Below are 17,774 nucleotides of genomic sequence, written 5' to 3' on the forward strand. Positions count from 1 at the left end.
CAAAACCATATAGGTTCAGGAAAAGCACTTTAGCATACACTGCTTCAAAAGATGAAAGAACCTAAAGCTATGTGAAAGCAAACCTTCAGTATAGTAGGATCAGAAAATATACAGATGGTCCCTAAAGTTTCTGAACCTACACTTTGACTTCAATCAGAATGAAAGATGTTTTCACAAAAATACATCATAAATGACTGATGACATGACCTGTGTGGTGGCACAGAGCACTGCGATTTCGAGTGATAAGCAATAGTGCAGAGCATCAGAGAGAGCAAAACAAACATACGATAAAATAACAATAATGCCCAGTGGTGTTGGTTGATGGCTGTTGTATTGTTGGACGTCCAGCTGAGCCTACATTTCCACAGCTGCTCACCCCTGGCCGGGCAGAACTCTAGGCTTTTGGTGGAAGCGATATTTATGGTGGACACCACCTTCTTGACCCCAGGCTTGGCAGACACACACAGGGCAGGTAGTTCTCGCAGGTGGGATGCTGTCTGGGTTGACGTCTCCTCTCCCCTACTGATTTTCAGAAGACTTGCTGGACTTTTGTCCCCACTTCTGCAGAGGGAACTGCTATCTACCCCAAGAAGTCCCGCGCTGCTTAGCCATGTTGCTGGTGATTCAGAAGGCAATACTTCTGGCAGGATGTGTCCTCAGTGTCTCCACAGCTAGTCTGAGACACCTATCTCATCAAGCTGTCATCTGACAAAGCTTGCAATGCCTGACGGCTACCAGGCTGATAGGTGGGATGAGCGTTTGTATAGTTTACAAATATCAACTTTATGCTTATATGGGGCTCTGTGGTGGGGGTCATCATATTACTGGTATGATATTGTGACACTGCTGTTGCACTCGTGTTGGCTGCACCTTACAATGGCTGCCAACCCCTGTTGACCGAAGGGGAACCATATAATTCATGGAGATAGAGAGATGAGTATGAATGGCCTTAGTGGAGCAGCATCTCACTATGAGTTTGTACATTATAGCTCGATAGTCAAGTTTTGGAACAGATCCTACATTACATAATCTTTAAAGCACTCATTGTGCCTGCATTGTGGGATATGGGGACCTCTGATCTTGATCCAATTCAAATCTGTTGCTGCACATAACTCCATCTGTGCTGGCTGGTATGCTGGTTTACTGATTGTCAAAATGTCTTATTCAATAATTGAGTCAAACATAATGATTATACTGGTGCTTTTTACAACCTTGGTCATATTAGAAAATCATTAGCAATGAGTTGTGAAATCACCTTTGACAAATGTGCCATATTAGAGACATCCCTTTTTAAAATAAAAATAATGGACATCAATAAGACCTCTGAAGTAGAGCTGTTAATGGACTCAAAGTGATGTTTTTCAAATCTTAAAACGGCACACTGTAGTTATTAATGAATTCTTTTATGGTACTTGAAACATATATCATTGCTGATACTATTACATTTCTGTTATGAGAATTTATAGTGCACTATATCCATGGTAAAACAACAGCACTAGATTTATAGAAAATGGAATATCAGAAAATAAAGACACTGACACCATATTTCTCAGACCATGTGGTGTTTGGTTTACAGTTATGGTTCATGTTAGGGTTAGACAATCCCATCTCGACAAACTACTACATTTCGTGACAGTATCAGGATCTAAAGTTCACACTGGCCTCTTTTTTTTTTTTTTTTTTTACCAGCCCTGCTTCCCTTTTTTTTTTTTTTTTTTTTTTTTTTATGATACCACCATGAATTGTGTTTCATGAATTTCATGATACCATCATGGAGTACTGTAATTTTGTGATACCCTCACGAAAATGTTCCACACTTCATGACGGTGTCACAAACTAATACATTAAATCACTTTTTGTGATTCCATCACAAACTGTCATGAGACTGGGTTACTTTTTACAGATGCCTGCCCTGTTGACTGTCATCAAGGCCTCCTTGAACCTTTTTTAAGACTTTCTCACAAATTCAGTGATCGTCAAGGATCAGTAGAACACTCAGTAGATTGTTTGTTAGCACCGTCTTAACATGGTATAAGGGAAAAAAGTTCATTTCTCCTGTGAACAACAGAAGTGTTAGCTTGCCAGATGCAAATGATATCTTGGGTAGTAAGTATTATTTCTTAACAAACAAGGTGATTATTAAAATATTACCAAAAACAGGAACAAAGTTGACATAAAGACTTTTAAAATCACATTAAGTAACACTCTCAATGGAGCCAAACAAGTAACTGACAATAGCTAAGAATCTGATTGCTGTCCAACATTGGTGATATTGTCAGCAACTTACTTTACCCAAATCTCAACAACTTCATACTTTATATTTGATAGTCAGTAAAGTTGTCAGGCAATCCTGAATGAAAAAAATACATTTTGTTTTTCCTGAACATAACAGGTCCAGATATTGACATTCAGAAAGGTTGATGTCCCAGTGATGGTAAAGTTATTACTGTAAGAGAGACTGACACATGGAGGTGACTTTGTTGAATGGGTTTGGTTTTATTTGTATGTCATTATCATGCACCACTTTATGAACTATGGAGCGGCAAATTTACCGTAGACCAGAGAGAAATGACACGTTAGGATTTCTTACACAAATGCACGCATGCACACACACCTCATTGGCAAGTGACTGGCGTGTTTTTCTCAGAATATAGTTTGTGTGTGTAATTGGTAATGCAGCAAATTAACAATGAACAAAGACGTGCCCTTTGTCCTGGCCTCCAAATAATCCAAACAAACTAGTTTCTCTGGTTTGCAGTCTCTTGTAAAAAGTTGGCATTTCTGAATATTGGCAAAATGCCATAAATTCAGAAATTAAACACTTCCACCAAATGTCACGATATGGCAATTTTGGAAATTGTCTATATATTTCCTATGATTTTCCATTCACATTTTCAATGCACATTTCACATTTGTCATTCACAAATGTACGTTAGGGTTAGGTTCATAATAGCAAGCATAACAGGAATTTCCAGTTGTTGTTTTTTTCCTGGCCAAAAAACTCCACCATCTTGATTTCTGTAACATCATAACTACCACCAGCTGGTGAAAACATGGGATAATCATGAATTTCTTTGCATTACTTTTCATACATTTTACTACAAATATTTTTGTGAGAATAACCTGAGTGAATCACAGTCTACCTGGAAACCAAACGTTCTTTGAATGTTTATTGAATTTTTGCATGAGAACGTTTGCAAACATGGCATGAACACTGCATGAACATCATATGAACAAAGAATGAGGACAGGTAATGTTTGCATATGAACATTCAATGAACATTTTACAAATGTTCACAAACATCATATGAACAGTTGCAGCAGAACATTAAATGAACATTTTGTAGATAAAAGCTGGACTACAACTCCACCTCCCCGCCGAGAAATCAGCAACCAAGAGGTACTCTTCTCTGTGCTAATTTTCTCTGCTAACATAACTCTTCCTTGCAGCTGCTTGCCCTGTGGTGTTCTTATCGGAGCTGGAGAAGGGCGTGACCGCGACGACTTCGCATCACGCTCCGTAGCAGATAAGTGGTTACACAGGAGCTGCACGAGTGTGTGATTGGAGGTGGAGGTGCTCCCTCCTTGGAGAACATTGTCTGTGAGTGGACTACTGAGTGTGCGGATTCACACTCACCTGGATTTTCTCTGTTCTCTGCCAGCAGTACCAGGGTCGACAGCCGAAGGCAGAGGCCACCTGGGGACTCGGGACTTGGCGGCTCCGGTGTTCTTCAGGCCCGCTGGTGGTGGAAGCTGTGTGGGGATCGGCTCTTCTCTCGCCAGAGGTCTTCTATCTTCGAGCCTGCCCACACGTCACCTGGTGTCTCATTGGCAATCCATATCTCTGTCTGTATTCCGTTGTGTGTTTTCACAACATTAAATTGTTACTGGTTGGCTTATCCATTGTCCGTTCCTTAGCGCCCCCTGTTGTGGGTCCGTGTCATGACACCTTCCAAACAGGATTTCTCGGCCAAGCGTCATGGATCCTGAGGGGCGTCAACCAGAGCTTGAACGGCCAATGGAAGAGCAAGAGGCGCAGGCGTCAGCGGGAGGTGTGCTGAGTGATCTGCAGCATATCCTAACCGCCTTCACAGCTCGGTTGGATTTGGTGACCGAGAAGAATGTACTCCTTAATCGGAGGATGGAGGCTCTCACCGCCAGGGTGGAAGCGCGCGATCAAGGCGCTGCTGCAGTCCCTCCTCTCGCTGGTCCTGGGCCCGACACAGACATTCCACTGGTCGTTCAACGACCCCCCCACCGTCCCCTGAAGCATACATAAGCCCTCCGGAACTGTACGGAGGCTGTGTCGAGACGTGGCAGACTTCCTCATGCAGTGTTCACTCATTTTTGCACAGCGTCCAATCATGTACGCGTCGGACGCTAGCCGGGTGGCTTATGTGATCAATTTGCTTCGAGGAGAGGCACGCGCCTGGGCTACGGCGCTCTGGGAGCAGAACTCACGGCTCCTAACGTCTTACGCTGGGTTTGTGCGGGAGTTCAAACAGGTTTTTGATCATCCCAACAGAGGCGAGACTGCTTCGAGCATGCTGCTGTCGATGAGACAGGGGTGCCAGAGTGCAGCTGCGTATGCAGTCGACTTCCGCATCGCGGCAGCGAGGTCCGGCTGGAATAACGTTGCGCTCCGCGCCACTTTCATAAACGGACTGTCTCCGGTCCTGAAGGAGCATTTGCTGGCTAAGGAGGAACCGCGGGATTTCGATGGGCTTGTCGATTTGGTTATACGCTTAGACAACCGTTTGAATGAACACCGTCGGGAGCAGGCCAGGGGGCGTGACCAGGCCCGAGCCGCCCCTCTCCCTTCCGGTTCCGAAAGGGTGTCGTCGTCCCCAGCCTCACTGCCAGAGAGCTCCGTGTGGCAACAGCTCCCCTGCTGACGAAGCTATGGACACGAGCAGGGCCAAAATGAAAGTAAACATCAGACAAAGGAGGCTGGCCCGTGGGGAGTGTTTTTTCTGTGGCTCATGTGAGCACATGCAAAGGACTGCCCCAAATGGTCAAAACTACAACGCCCGTCCTTAGAACTGGGCTAAGGGTGGGCCATAACACACCGCGGGAAAGCCCCGCAAATCTGCATGAATCCCAGTAACGATCCTGAGTGGGATTTAACCCTTCACGCCCCAGCACTGGTAGACACGGGATCGGAAGGGAATCTGCTGGACAGCAGATGGGCAAAGGAAGTGGGGCTCCCTCTGGTGGCTCTGCCTTCACCTTTGAAGATGCGGGCACTAGATGACACCCTACTTCCATTAATCACATCAGACACCAGCCAGTGACCTTGGTTGTGTCTGGGAATCACAGGGAGGAGATCGTGTTTCACGTAACACCTTCTACCTGGTCATTGCCGTTCGGCCTCACTAACGCCCCCGCGACGTTCCAAGCGTTGGTTAATGACGTCTTGCGGGACTTCCTGCATTGGTTTGTCTTCGTATATCTGGATGATATACTCATCTTTGCTCCGGACCCTGAGACTCATGTCCAACATGTACGTCAGGTCCTACAGCGGTTGTTAGAGAACCGGTTGTTCATGAAGGGCGAGAAGTGTGAGTTCCACCGCACTTCTTTGACCTTCCTGGGGTTCATCATCTCCTCCAACTCCGTCGCCCCTGATCCGGCCAAGGTCGCGGCGGTGAGAGATTGGCCCCAACCAACAAGCCGAAGGAAGCTGCAACAGTTCCTCGGCTTTGCAAATTTTTACCGGAGGTTCATTAAGGGGTACAGTCAGGTAGTTAGCCCCCTGACTGCCCTGACCTCCACTAAAGTCCCCTTCAACTGGTCGGATCGGTGCGAAGCCGCGTTTAAGGAGTTGAAACGTCGGTTCTCAACTGCACCAGTTCTGGTGCAGCCTGACCCTGATCGCCAGTTTATTGTCGAAGTGGATGCCTCTGACTCGGGGATAGGAGCTGTGCTGTCCCAGGGCGGGGAGTCCAATAAGGTTCTCCATCCTTGTGCCTATTTTTCCCGCAGGTTGACCCCAGCTGAGCGCAACTATGACGTGGGCAATCGGGAACTCCTCGCGGTGAAGGAGGCTCTTGAAGAGTGGAGACACCTGTTGGAGGGAGCAGCATTGCCCTTCACGGTTTTCACGGACCATCGGAACCTGGAGTACATCCGGACCGCCAAGCGGCTGAACCCCAGGCAAGCCCGCTGGTCTCTGTTCTTCAGGCGCTTTGACTTCCACATAACATACCGCCCCGGGACTAAGAACCAATGATCGGACGCACTGTCCCGGGTGCACGAAGAGGAAGCCAAGGCTGAGCTGTCGGATCCAACCAAGACCATCATCTCCGAGTCCACTGTCATGGCCACCCTCACCTGGGACATGGAGAAGACCGTCCGGGAGGCCCTGGCAAGAAACCCGGACCCGGGGACCGGCCCTAAGAACCGATTGTACATCCCACCAGAAGCCAGAGCTGCCGTCTTGGACTTCTGTCACGGATCCAAGCTCTCCTGTCATCCCGGGGTGCGTAGGACCGTGGCAGTTGTCCAGCAGCACTTCTGGTGGGCGTCCCTGGAAGCCGATGTCTGGGACTACGTCCAGGCCTGTACCACCTGTGCCAGGGGCAAGGCGGACCATAGGAGGACCACGGGCCTCCTCCAGCCCCTGCCGGTGCCTCATCGCCCCTGGTCCCACATCGGTCTGGACTTCATCACGGGCCTCCCGCCGTCCCAGGGCAACACCGTCATCCTCACGATAGTGGACCGGTTCTCCAAGGCGGCCCACTTCGTGGCCCTCTCGAAGCTCCCGACGGCCCAGGAGACGGCAGACCTCCTGGTCCACCACGTCGTGCGTCTGCATGGGATACCGTCGGACGTCGTATCAGATCGTGGTCCCCAGTTCTCCTCGCAGGTCTGGAGGAGTTTCTGTAAGGAGCTGGGGGCCACCATGAGTCTCACGTCCGGGTACCACCCCCAGACAAACGGCCAGGCAGAACGGGCTAACCAGGAGCTGGAGCAGGCCCTTCGCTGCGTGACCTCCGCGCACCCGGCGGCCTGGAGTAACCATCTGGCCTGGATCGAGTATGCCCATAACAGCCAGGTCTCATCTGCTACCGGCGTCTCCCCGTTTGAGGCGTGTTTGGGGTACCAGCCCCCATTGTTCCCGCTTGTGGAAGGAGAGGTCGGAGTGCCCTCGGTCCAGGCCCACCTCAGGAGGTGCCGCTGGGTGTGCTCGGACGAGGGCCAAGGCCCATGCAGATCGCCGGCGTTCCCCGGCCCCTGCGTACCAGCCCGGGCAGGAGGTGTGGCTTTCTACCAAGGACATACTGCTCCAGGTCGACTCACCAAAACTCAAAGACCGCTACATCGGACCGTTCCCCATCATCAAGGTCCTCAGCCCGGCCACAGTGAAGCTGCAGCTGCCAGCTTCACTGCGGATCCACCCTGTCTTCCATGTGTCCCGTATGAAACCCCGTCACACCTCTCCACTTTGCACCCCTGGACCTGCACTGCCTCCTGCCCGGATCATCGACGGGGAGCCGGCATGGACCGTGCGTCGGCTCCTGGACGTCCGTCGGAAGGGCCGGGGGTTCCAATACCTGGTGGACTGGGAGGGGTACGGACCCAAAGAACGCTCCTGGGTGAAGAGGAGCTTCATCCTGGACCCGGACCCTCCTGGCCGACGTCACCCGGATAAACCTGGTCGGGCGCCAGGAGGCGCCCGTTGAGGGGGGGGGTCCTGTTGTGTGGGCTGCCAGAAGAGGAGGTACTGCAGAAGAGGAGGTACTGCTGGCCCACCACCACCAGATGGCGCCCTGCTTGGAGTGCGGGCTTCAAGCACGAGAGGGCGTCGGAGCAAAGGAGAGTGACAGCTGTCATTCATCATCTGCACCAGCTGTCACTCATTCACCACATCACCATAAAAGCCGGACTACAACTCCACCTCCCCGCCGAGAAATCAGCAACCAAGAGGTACTCTTCTCTGTGGTAATTTTCTCTGCTAACATAACTCTTCCTTGCAGCCGCTTGCCCTGTGGTGTTCTTATCGGAGCTGGAGAAGGGCGTGACCGCGACGACTTCGCTTTCACGCTCCGTAGCAGTAAGTGGTTACACAAGAGCTGCATTAGTGTGTGATTGGAGGTGGAGGTGCTCCCTCCTTGGAGAACATTGACTGTGAGTGGACTACTGAGTGTGCGGATTCACACTCACCTGGATTTTCTCTGTTCTCTGCCAGCAGTACCAGGGTCGACAGCCGAAGGCAGAGGCCACCTGGGGACTCGGGACTTGGCGGCTCCGGTGTTCGTCAGGCGCCTGGTGGTGAAGCTGTGTGGGGATCGGCTCTTCTCTCGCCAGAGGTCTTCTATCTTCGAGCCTGCCCACACGTCACCTGGTTGTCTCATTGGCAATCCATATCTCTGTCTGTATTCCGTTGTGTGTTTTCACAACATTAAATTGTACTGGTTGGCTTATCCATTGTCCGTTCCTTAGCGCCCCCTGTTGTGGGTCCGTGTCACGACATCTTCCCAACAGAAACTTTTGAAATCACTTAACTGATAACAGATTAAATGATGGAATTCATCTTTACAGAATTAAACATCATTGCTCAAAAACCACATAAATTAAAAATTTTCAACTTTACAAAAGATTTCTTAAGCGGTAAACCACAGACGCTACTCCAAAAATGTTTAGACATAATAATAAATCTTCTAGAAATAATAATGAAACCTAATATAATATATATATATATATATATATATAATCCTATATATATATATATATATATATAATAACACACACACACACACAAGGTTGGGGCCAAAAGTTTACATACTCTGGCAGAAGTTTAGATTTTTGGCCATTTTTCAGAGAATATGAACGATAATACAAAAACTTTTTTTTCGCTCATGGTTAGTGGTTCAGTGAAGCCATTTATTGGCAAACAACAGTGTTTACGCTTTTCAAATCATAATGACAACAGAAACTACCCATATGAACCTGATCAAAAGTTTACATACCCCTGTTCTTAATACCATGTATTGCCCCCTTTAATATCAGTGACAGCTTGGAATCTTTTGTGGTGGTTGTGGACGAGGCTCTCTGAGGGTAAAGCTGCCACTGAATGTTTTGGACTTCATTTACATCAATTATGAAGAAATACAAACAATGTGGCACTCTATGGTAAATCTGCATGGACAGTTCTCAAAAACTGAGTGACTGTGCAAGAAGAAGAGTGAGGAAAGCCACCAGGACACCCAGACAACCCAGAAGAAGTTATAGGATTACGTGGCTGTGATTGGGCAAATTATGCACAGGGCAAGCTTTGCATTTTGTATCACCAGTTATCCATCTTCATGATGAAGTGGCATAGAGGAGGATTTTCTTAAAAAGAAGACCTGAAAGTTTAGCTACAAATTTCCAGAAGGTACATCTGAGATGCAAGCCTGGATTTGATCTGTTGTGGTGAAAGAAAATCCTTCTGTGCGCTACTCCACTATGAAGCTAAGAAGCATTATTTTCAATGAAACATGTTGCTTTTTAGAGGCGTCTGAAGCGTTGCGTCAAAAGCCAAGCTTAACCAACGCTTCTGCCAGGAGCGTGCGCATTCCTGCTTGTCGACAGGCTGACATGGTCAAAGTTCAACCCAATCCAACTTTCGCCGCTCTGAACTGTGACAAAGCTTTGCAATGTCCAATAGAAACAACGTGTCGGGTCCAAACATGGAAGACTAGTGGCAGAAACCACTGATCTCTACAAAACAGAAACGTGTCACAGGACTGCTCATTTATACAGAGCAGTTTTCTGAAGAAAAATCCTTGCAAATGTTTTTTTTTAACCTCAAAATTAATTTGATTGCTGTATTAAAGCTTTTTCATGGTTCATCGACGCACATACAACTTGGTGATCACTCAGCTTTTCTCTAGAGAAAAAAAAAAATCTGAGAGAAAGTCTCCGCCCCCCTTGCCACATGCAACGTGTCGGGGGTGTGGGAGGTGCTGACGCGACGCGATGGATGTCATGATGTGTTGCCTGATGCGTATAAAGCATACAATGTGAAAGGCCTTTTAGTTATCATATTTCCATAAATACAGCATGATTACCTCCGCCAAGGAGGTTATGTTTTCGGTCGAGTTTGTCTGTCTGTCTGTCTGTCTGTCAGCAGGATAACTCAAAAAGTTTTGAATGGATTTTGATGAAATTTTGTGGAGTGGTTGGAAAAGAGGAACAAGTGATTCAATTTTAGTGGTGATCCGGATCACGATCCGGATCAGGAATTTTTTAAAGGATTCTTCACCATTGCGGGATAGGGGGAATTTTGACATTCTAGTTTCTAACTCCACAAAAACAAGGCAGAAAGGCTTGAAAAAAATTAGGGTGTAACATAGTCAAAACAAAGTTTGGTGATGATCAGATCCGGAGTCGGTGATCCAGAATATGCAAAATATAGGGAAAATAGAAAATGTGTCAGTGTGAGGTGACAAATGAAGCTAGAGATGCACAACGAACACCAAATTGTAGCTGAATCTGTACTGATTCAGTAAGGTGTCATCAGATTTGATGTAGCTTCAAATGTTATGGAGCTAGATCCAGAAGAAAACCGCCATTACCGAAAAATCGTTTTTATACAATAACTTTTGAACTAATAAAGACATAAAAGTGATTCCAAGTTCTAGTGGTATGTTTTCATGGTCAAGGATGTCAAATATAAAGCAAAGAAAAGTGTATGTATCATAGTTTTGGTTGTAACACTGAATTGTTGAATAGATCACTGTGCCAAGGAGGGAAAATCTTTAGGGTCAGTGACCCTATGGCCTTGTGTAGCACATGCAACACTTAAAAAATAGTTCTATTTCAGAATTTACTGTTATTTATTTAGAGAAGTGTTTCATAAATGTTACAAAATTCATATATTTGCAGTTTAATTGAATAATAAATTGAATTTTGTCTCTTATTTGTTTTTGTCTATAAGCACATGCAATATCAATATCAGTGCTCAGATGACAGTAGCTTCTGGGAAAGGTGTAAGTTGCAATAAACTGTGATGCCAAGCGCTAAGGATACATGCTATCCAGTCACAGCAGATGAAACTTTTTTTTTACTACTGAGCAAACTTCATTGTTAGACTTTTTTAGGTTCAGTGATTCCACGGCGTGTAGATGTTATGGCGTCAGTGACCCCATGGCCTTGGCGGAGGTTTGCACTCTCCGAGTGCTTCTAGTTCATAATATACTGTGTAAAAAAAAATCCATCCATCCCTTTTCTTCCGCTTTATCCGGAGTTGGGTCGCGGGGGCAGCCTCTCAAGCAAAGCCGCCCAGACCTCCCGATCCACACACACCTCCCCCAGCTCCTCCGGGGGAACCCCAAGGCGTTCCCAAGCCAGCCGAGAGCTGTAGTCCCTCCAGCGTGTCCTGGGTCTTCCCGGGGCCTCCTCCCAGTGGGACATGCTCGGAACACCTCTCCAGCGAGGCGTCCAGGAGGCATCCGGAAAAGATGCCCGAGCCACCTTAACTGACTCCTTTTGACGTGGAGGAGCAGCGGCTCGACTCCGAGCTCCTCCCGAGTGACCAAGCTCCTCAGCCTATCTCTAAGGGAGCGCCCAGCCACCCTGCGGAGGAAACTCATCTCGGCCGCTTGTACTCGCAATCTCGTTCTTTCGGTCATGAGCCAAATCTCATGACCATAGCTGAGGATCGGAACGTAGATCGATCGGTAAATCGAGAGCTTTGCCCCCTACTCAGCTCTCTCTTCACCACGACGGTCCAATACAGCGACCGCATAACTGCAGACGCTGTACCGATCCGTCTATCGATCTCACGCTCCATCCGTCCCTCACTCGTGAACAAGACCCCGAGATACTTAAACTCCTCCACTTGAGGCAAGGACACCCCACCGACCTGAAGAGGGCAAAGCACCTTTTTCCGGTCGGGAACCATGGCCTCGGATTTGGAGGTGCTGATTTTCATCCCAGACGCTTCACACTCGGCTGCAAACCACCCCAGTGCATGCTGAAGGTCCTGATTTGATGAAGCCAACAGAACCACATCGTCTGCAAACAGCAGAGACGAGATTCTGTGGTTCCCAAACCAGACCCCCTCTACACCCTGGCTGCGCCTAGAAATTCTGTCCATAAAATAATGAACAGAACCGGTGACAAGGGCAGCCGTGGGGGAGGCCAACATGCACTGGAAACAGGTTTGACTTACTACCGGCAATGCGAACCAAGCTCCTGCTGCGGCCGTACAGGAACCGGATAGCCCTTAGCAAAGGACCCCGGGCCCCGTACTCCCGGAGCACTCCCCACAGGGTGCCGAGAGGGACACGGTCAAACGCCTTCTCCAGATCCACAAAACACATGTGGACTGGTTGGGCAAACTCCCATGAACCCTTGAGCATCCGGTGGAGCGTGTAGAGCTGGTCCAGTGTGCCGCGACCAGGACGAAAACCACACAGCCCCACAACATCCAGAGACTTAAGGTACTCAGGACGGATTTCATCCACCCCAGGAGCCTTGCCACCGAGGAGCTTTCTAACCACCTCGGTGACTTCGGCCCGGGTAATGGATGAGTCCGCCTCTGAGTCCCCAGTCTCTGCTTCCTCTTCGGAAGACGTGACGATGGGATTGAGGAGATCCTCGAAGTACTCCTTCCACCACCCGACAACATCCCCAGTCAGGGTCAACAGCTCCCCACCCGCACCGTAAACAGTGCTGGTGGAGAGCTGCTTCTGCCTCCTGAGGCGTCGGACGGTTTGCCAGAATCTCTTTGAGGCCGACCGTTAGTCCTCCTCCATAGCCTCCCCGAACTCCTCCCAGACCCGAGTTTTTGCCTCTGCGACCGCACGGGCTGCGGCACGCTTGGCCTGCCGGTACCTGTCAGCTGCCTCTGGGGTCCCACCTACCAACAAAGATAAGTAGGACTCCTTCTTCAGGACAACGCTCCATCCCGACGCTGGTGCACAACAAAAAGCATGTCCGTGTTGGAAGTGTCACAGGACAAGTTGTGACATGCCCAGATGTTACACAATTTCTCGGATACTCACTCGACTGAAAAGCCACCGAAAGCCATCTGAATCTTCCAAATGGTTTCCACCTGGCTGTCTCTCACAGTTTCTGGAAAAATTTGATTCAGCCGGACCCGGCGCCACGAGGGGGCGACGCCCCCTCACGTCATCAACCTCGCCCCCTCGGATGTTAGAGTTATCAAAAAATAAAAAAGAAAGAAAAAGAAATACTGGAAAATATAGCAAAATATTAGTTATTCAATAATATCAAGTATTTAACAAATAAACCAAATTAATTAACTAAAGTAATTAATTTTAAAACAAATGGATATGGTGTGTGTCTGTGTTCAAGCGATTTGATAGGTTGAGGGTTGCGCTTGTCAGTGCGGCAGAGGGCGGTGCGTTTCCAATGCGTCGTGACGTCAGACGCGTCACTTCGGAAACGGCAAGGGGTTTTGAAAAAAAAAAGGGGGGGGGGGGCAGAGATTGCGGCCACATCACACTCTGGCTGTTTCCACAATCTGAAAAAAGTTCAGTGATCGCCATCTTGACTTTGCATCGCCTGAACCACAAAAAAACTTAAAAAAACAGCAGTAGAATGATTCTCCCATCACCCTGCTGGAAGAAGCTTCTTTTCAGCTACTTTTCGAAGTGATGACTTGGTGGGATATCGATCGAACCGTGACAGCGGGCCGACCCGCACGGAGAAGCCAGCCTTCAGGCATCATCACTGGGCAGAGCGATCCAGGCCGCCGGGGTGATGGAGCAAACCCACTCAATCTGAAATATCCCACTTTTTGGATATATGCGAAGTCCCAGTTTGCCCAACGGAGTTTAGTTCTGCAGCTTTACTGAGGTGAGAATAATGTAAAAATAAAACGTGACGTTTACTGAACTGTGAAGGTTTAATGATCGGCTAACGTTAGCATAGCCGTTTAGCACAGTTGATCTGAGTGAACACTTTAATTTCTAAATGGTTCACTTAACTTATTTTTTCGGGCATTTTTTGCCGTTTCCCCCCCTTTTTTTATATATATATAAACTGTTTAGTGTTTCTTTATATTTAAAGAAATATTTTTATTTGTCCCAATCAGGAACATTTGCTGTGCAGACAACCAAACTTCCATTGAGGAGCTGAACACCATGAAGTCCAGTCGAAAGAAAACATCTCTGCTTTTCAGTAACACCACCAGAGTTCAAAGCTGCAGAAGAGACCTTCATCTGGTCCGGAGAATCCAGCAGAACATCACCTGCTTCTAAGTAAAAGGCTCTTTAAACAGAAACTATTTTATTATTTAAAAAAAAAAGCTGTTTCATTTTATATTTAAGAGTTGTTAAATCAGTGAATCCTCCATTTGATCAGTCGGTTGAGTGTGTGCCTGCAGTTGATTCACATCAGCCCGATTTCCAGAGGTTTGTACTATAATGGTTAAATAAGATTGTACAGTGTCTTGTGCCAGTAGATTTTAAAATTCACATTCAGCAAGCAAAATATTCAACATTTCTGGCAAGAAATATTCTGTTCTATTTGAGATATAATTTGAAAATACAGTAACATCTGCCAGTAATGAAGTTGTATATACTAACTTTTCTTATTTAAATAAATAATTTACAGGCCCTGTTACTTAATAAACATGTTTATTTATTGCTGATATAAAGTTACAGAATTCCTTTTATAAAAAATCAATTTCTATGTCCCTCGCATAATGTTTAATTTGCATAGTGTGTGTACTGTCTATGGTACCATACACTTGAAACATAAGGACTTCTATGCTATACTACTGAGGTTTACTCTTAAACTTTAATTGCATCAACACCTAATAAAAGAGAGTATACATTTTAGTCATGGTCATAAAAAGTTATGTATATTTTAAATTTAGCCTTTATTTAAACAAGTTAGCCCCTTTGAGATCGAGACCTCTTTTATAAGCAGCCGACGCGACGCTCCGCCACAGGAAAAACACCTCTGTTGAAAGCCTTAAGGACAAGTTGGAACATGTCCTGCTGTTAAACAATTTCTCATATACTCACTCCACTGAAAGCCATCAAAAGCCGCCTGGATTTTACAAATGGTTATCAACACGGAGGTGTTTTTCCTGTGCCGCCGCACCGCGTCGGCTGCGTCCCGACGCGCGGACCCGTCTGCACGTCTTTCATTAAAAAAAATCTCCTTTAACAGTGGAATATCCGGATAAAATGCTGAAACCGACTTCTTCTGAAACTTCTCTGTTCTCTCACGACGTCCTGGATCAATAGAGCCTGAAATGTGGAGGTTTTCAGCTTGAACAGGCTGACGACGGCGGCTGAGAGCGCTGAGCGACGTCTCGCACCATGGGAAGTCCTTAAAGCGACAGAATCACCTCAAAATCTCTCATCAGGCGTTAAAATTTTCACTGAAAACCAGCTTAATTTTTCGAACCGTGTCCACTTCGATGTGTCTCACAGGTTTAGAAAAAATTTTGATCAAACAAAGCGCCAGTCTCTCAGCAACTTCTCAGACAAAGGAATTCCAACGAGGGGCTGGACGACTCCTCCCACAAGGAGTGCTCACAGGCGAATGACGTCACCGACAGGCGTGGAAAACTCACGCATGCGCACGAGGGTTCAAGCATGTCTGACGTAAAAACATATGAATGAAATCCATATAGTTTTTGAAAAAAATAAAAAGGGCCGTTGCTTTATTGACAGACCTCGTATATATACTTTTATTTAGAGGCAAACTTTACACATACAACATGAGCATTATGTGAATGTTCCCAAACACACTAAACATTAAGCATACATTCTATAAACATTTGATTGATTTTTGCAAATGTTTGCTTACATGTTTGTCTAATCTACGCTTCCATGCAAACATTAGACAAACATCACAAACATTACATGAATGTTCGCAAACTTGCTGAACAGTAAATGAACATTCTATGAACGTTCAGTTGATGTTCGCAAATTTTTGCTTCCATGCAAACATTAGACAAACATCACAAACATTACATCAACGTTCACAAACTTGCTGAACAGTAAATGAACATTCTATGAACATTTGTTTGACGTTCGCAAATGTTCGCTTCTGGCTCATGGTCAGAAAATTCAGCTCCAATCCCACAAAACCTCTTGCTTTTGACCATATCAAGTTGCTCTTTGTCTTTCTGCTGCCACTGGAGGGTTCTGTTAACCCCCAAAATGTGAATCACCTGCAAATCATGAATTATCCATAAACCGTGAATTGCAAAACTTGAATGCTGAAAAAATATCTCCCAAAACGGCTGTCACTACAGCCAGAGGAGCACCACAGGCTCTTGCTTCTGATATCAAGCGCCCGGCCCTGCTTGGTGTGTCCCACTCCGGGGACAGTGTTAAGTGAGGAGCTTGACTGGGATGGTCCACCTGTCAAACTCACAGAGGATAGAAACCTCCCCCTCCAGTAAATGGCTTAATAATCTTAAGAGAAATGTTGTAGGAAAACAAACAACACGAGTTTCCAACCTCATGGAGGTAGACAATGAGCTACAACCTTATTTTTTATCCATATGAACCAACCTCTGAGCTGGAAAAAAAAAAAAACATTGACCTGAACGAGCAGGCAGTGGAGAAATGGAAGCGTAGGGACCGTCTATAAGGTAGAAAAACAAGACACCAGAAAAATATTCATTAAATTCAGGTGTGGTGTCACCAAATTCACTGAACATATCAGTGGACTCCTGTTACTTATAATATAGCACTCAGTTTGGAAAAATGTAATTGTAAAAACTTTGGAGAATTTTATTATTGTTTAAATTTTCAATAGTGTCAATGTTATATAGTGGAGGAAATAACTATTTGATCCCTTGTCAGTTTTGCAGGTTTTCCCACCTACAAAGAATGGAGAGTTCTGTAATTTTTATCATAGGTACAATTCAACTGTGAGAGACAGAATCTAAAAAAAAAAAAAAAAATCCAGAAAATCACATTGTGTGATTTTGAAATAATTAATTTTCATTTTATTGCATGAAATAAGTATTTGATCCCCTAACCAACCAGCAAGAATTCTGGCTCTCACAGACCTGTTAATTTTTCTTTAAGAAGCCCTCTTATTCTGCACTCTTTACCTGTATTTATTGCACCTGTTTGAACTTGTTACCTGTATAAAAGACACCTGTCCACACAATCAGTCAATCACACTACAACCTGTCCACACCATAGCCAAGATCAAAGAGCTGTCTAAGGACATCAGGGACAAAACTGTAGATCTGCACAAGGCTGGGATGAGCTACAACACAATAGGCAAGCAGCTTGGTGAGAAGACAAAAACTGTTATGATTATTTTTTAGAAAGTGGAAGAAACACAAGATGACTGTCGTCAGTCTCCCTCGGTCTGGGATTCCATGCAAGATCTCACTTTGTGGGGTAAGGATGATTCTGAGAAAGCTCAGAACTACACAGGAGGACTTTGTCAAAGACCTGAAGAAAGCTGGGACCACAGTCACAAAGATTACATTAGTAACACATGATGCTGTCATGGTTTGAAATCCTGCAGGGCAGCAAGGTCCCCCCTGCTCATGCCAGCTCATGCCAGCACATGTCCAGGCCCATTTGAAGTTCACCAGTCACCATCTGGATGATCCAGAGGAGCCATGGGAGAAGGTCATGTGGTCAGATGAGACCAAAATAGAGCTCTTTGGAATCAACTCCACTTAACTTTTCCGCTACAAAGCTCCAGCTCTACTCGGCTCTACTCGGTTTGGTTCCAAGTGCGAGCTTTTCTACTGCAAATAGTACCTCTTCAACGTGGGCGGGGTCAGCAGAGCAAACTGCAGTGACGTTGTTTTATACGCGAAAAAAA

The sequence above is a fragment of the Thalassophryne amazonica genome, chromosome 11 (assembly GCF_902500255.1).
Source record: "Thalassophryne amazonica chromosome 11, fThaAma1.1, whole genome shotgun sequence".
Classification (NCBI taxonomy): domain Eukaryota; kingdom Metazoa; phylum Chordata; class Actinopteri; order Batrachoidiformes; family Batrachoididae; genus Thalassophryne; species Thalassophryne amazonica.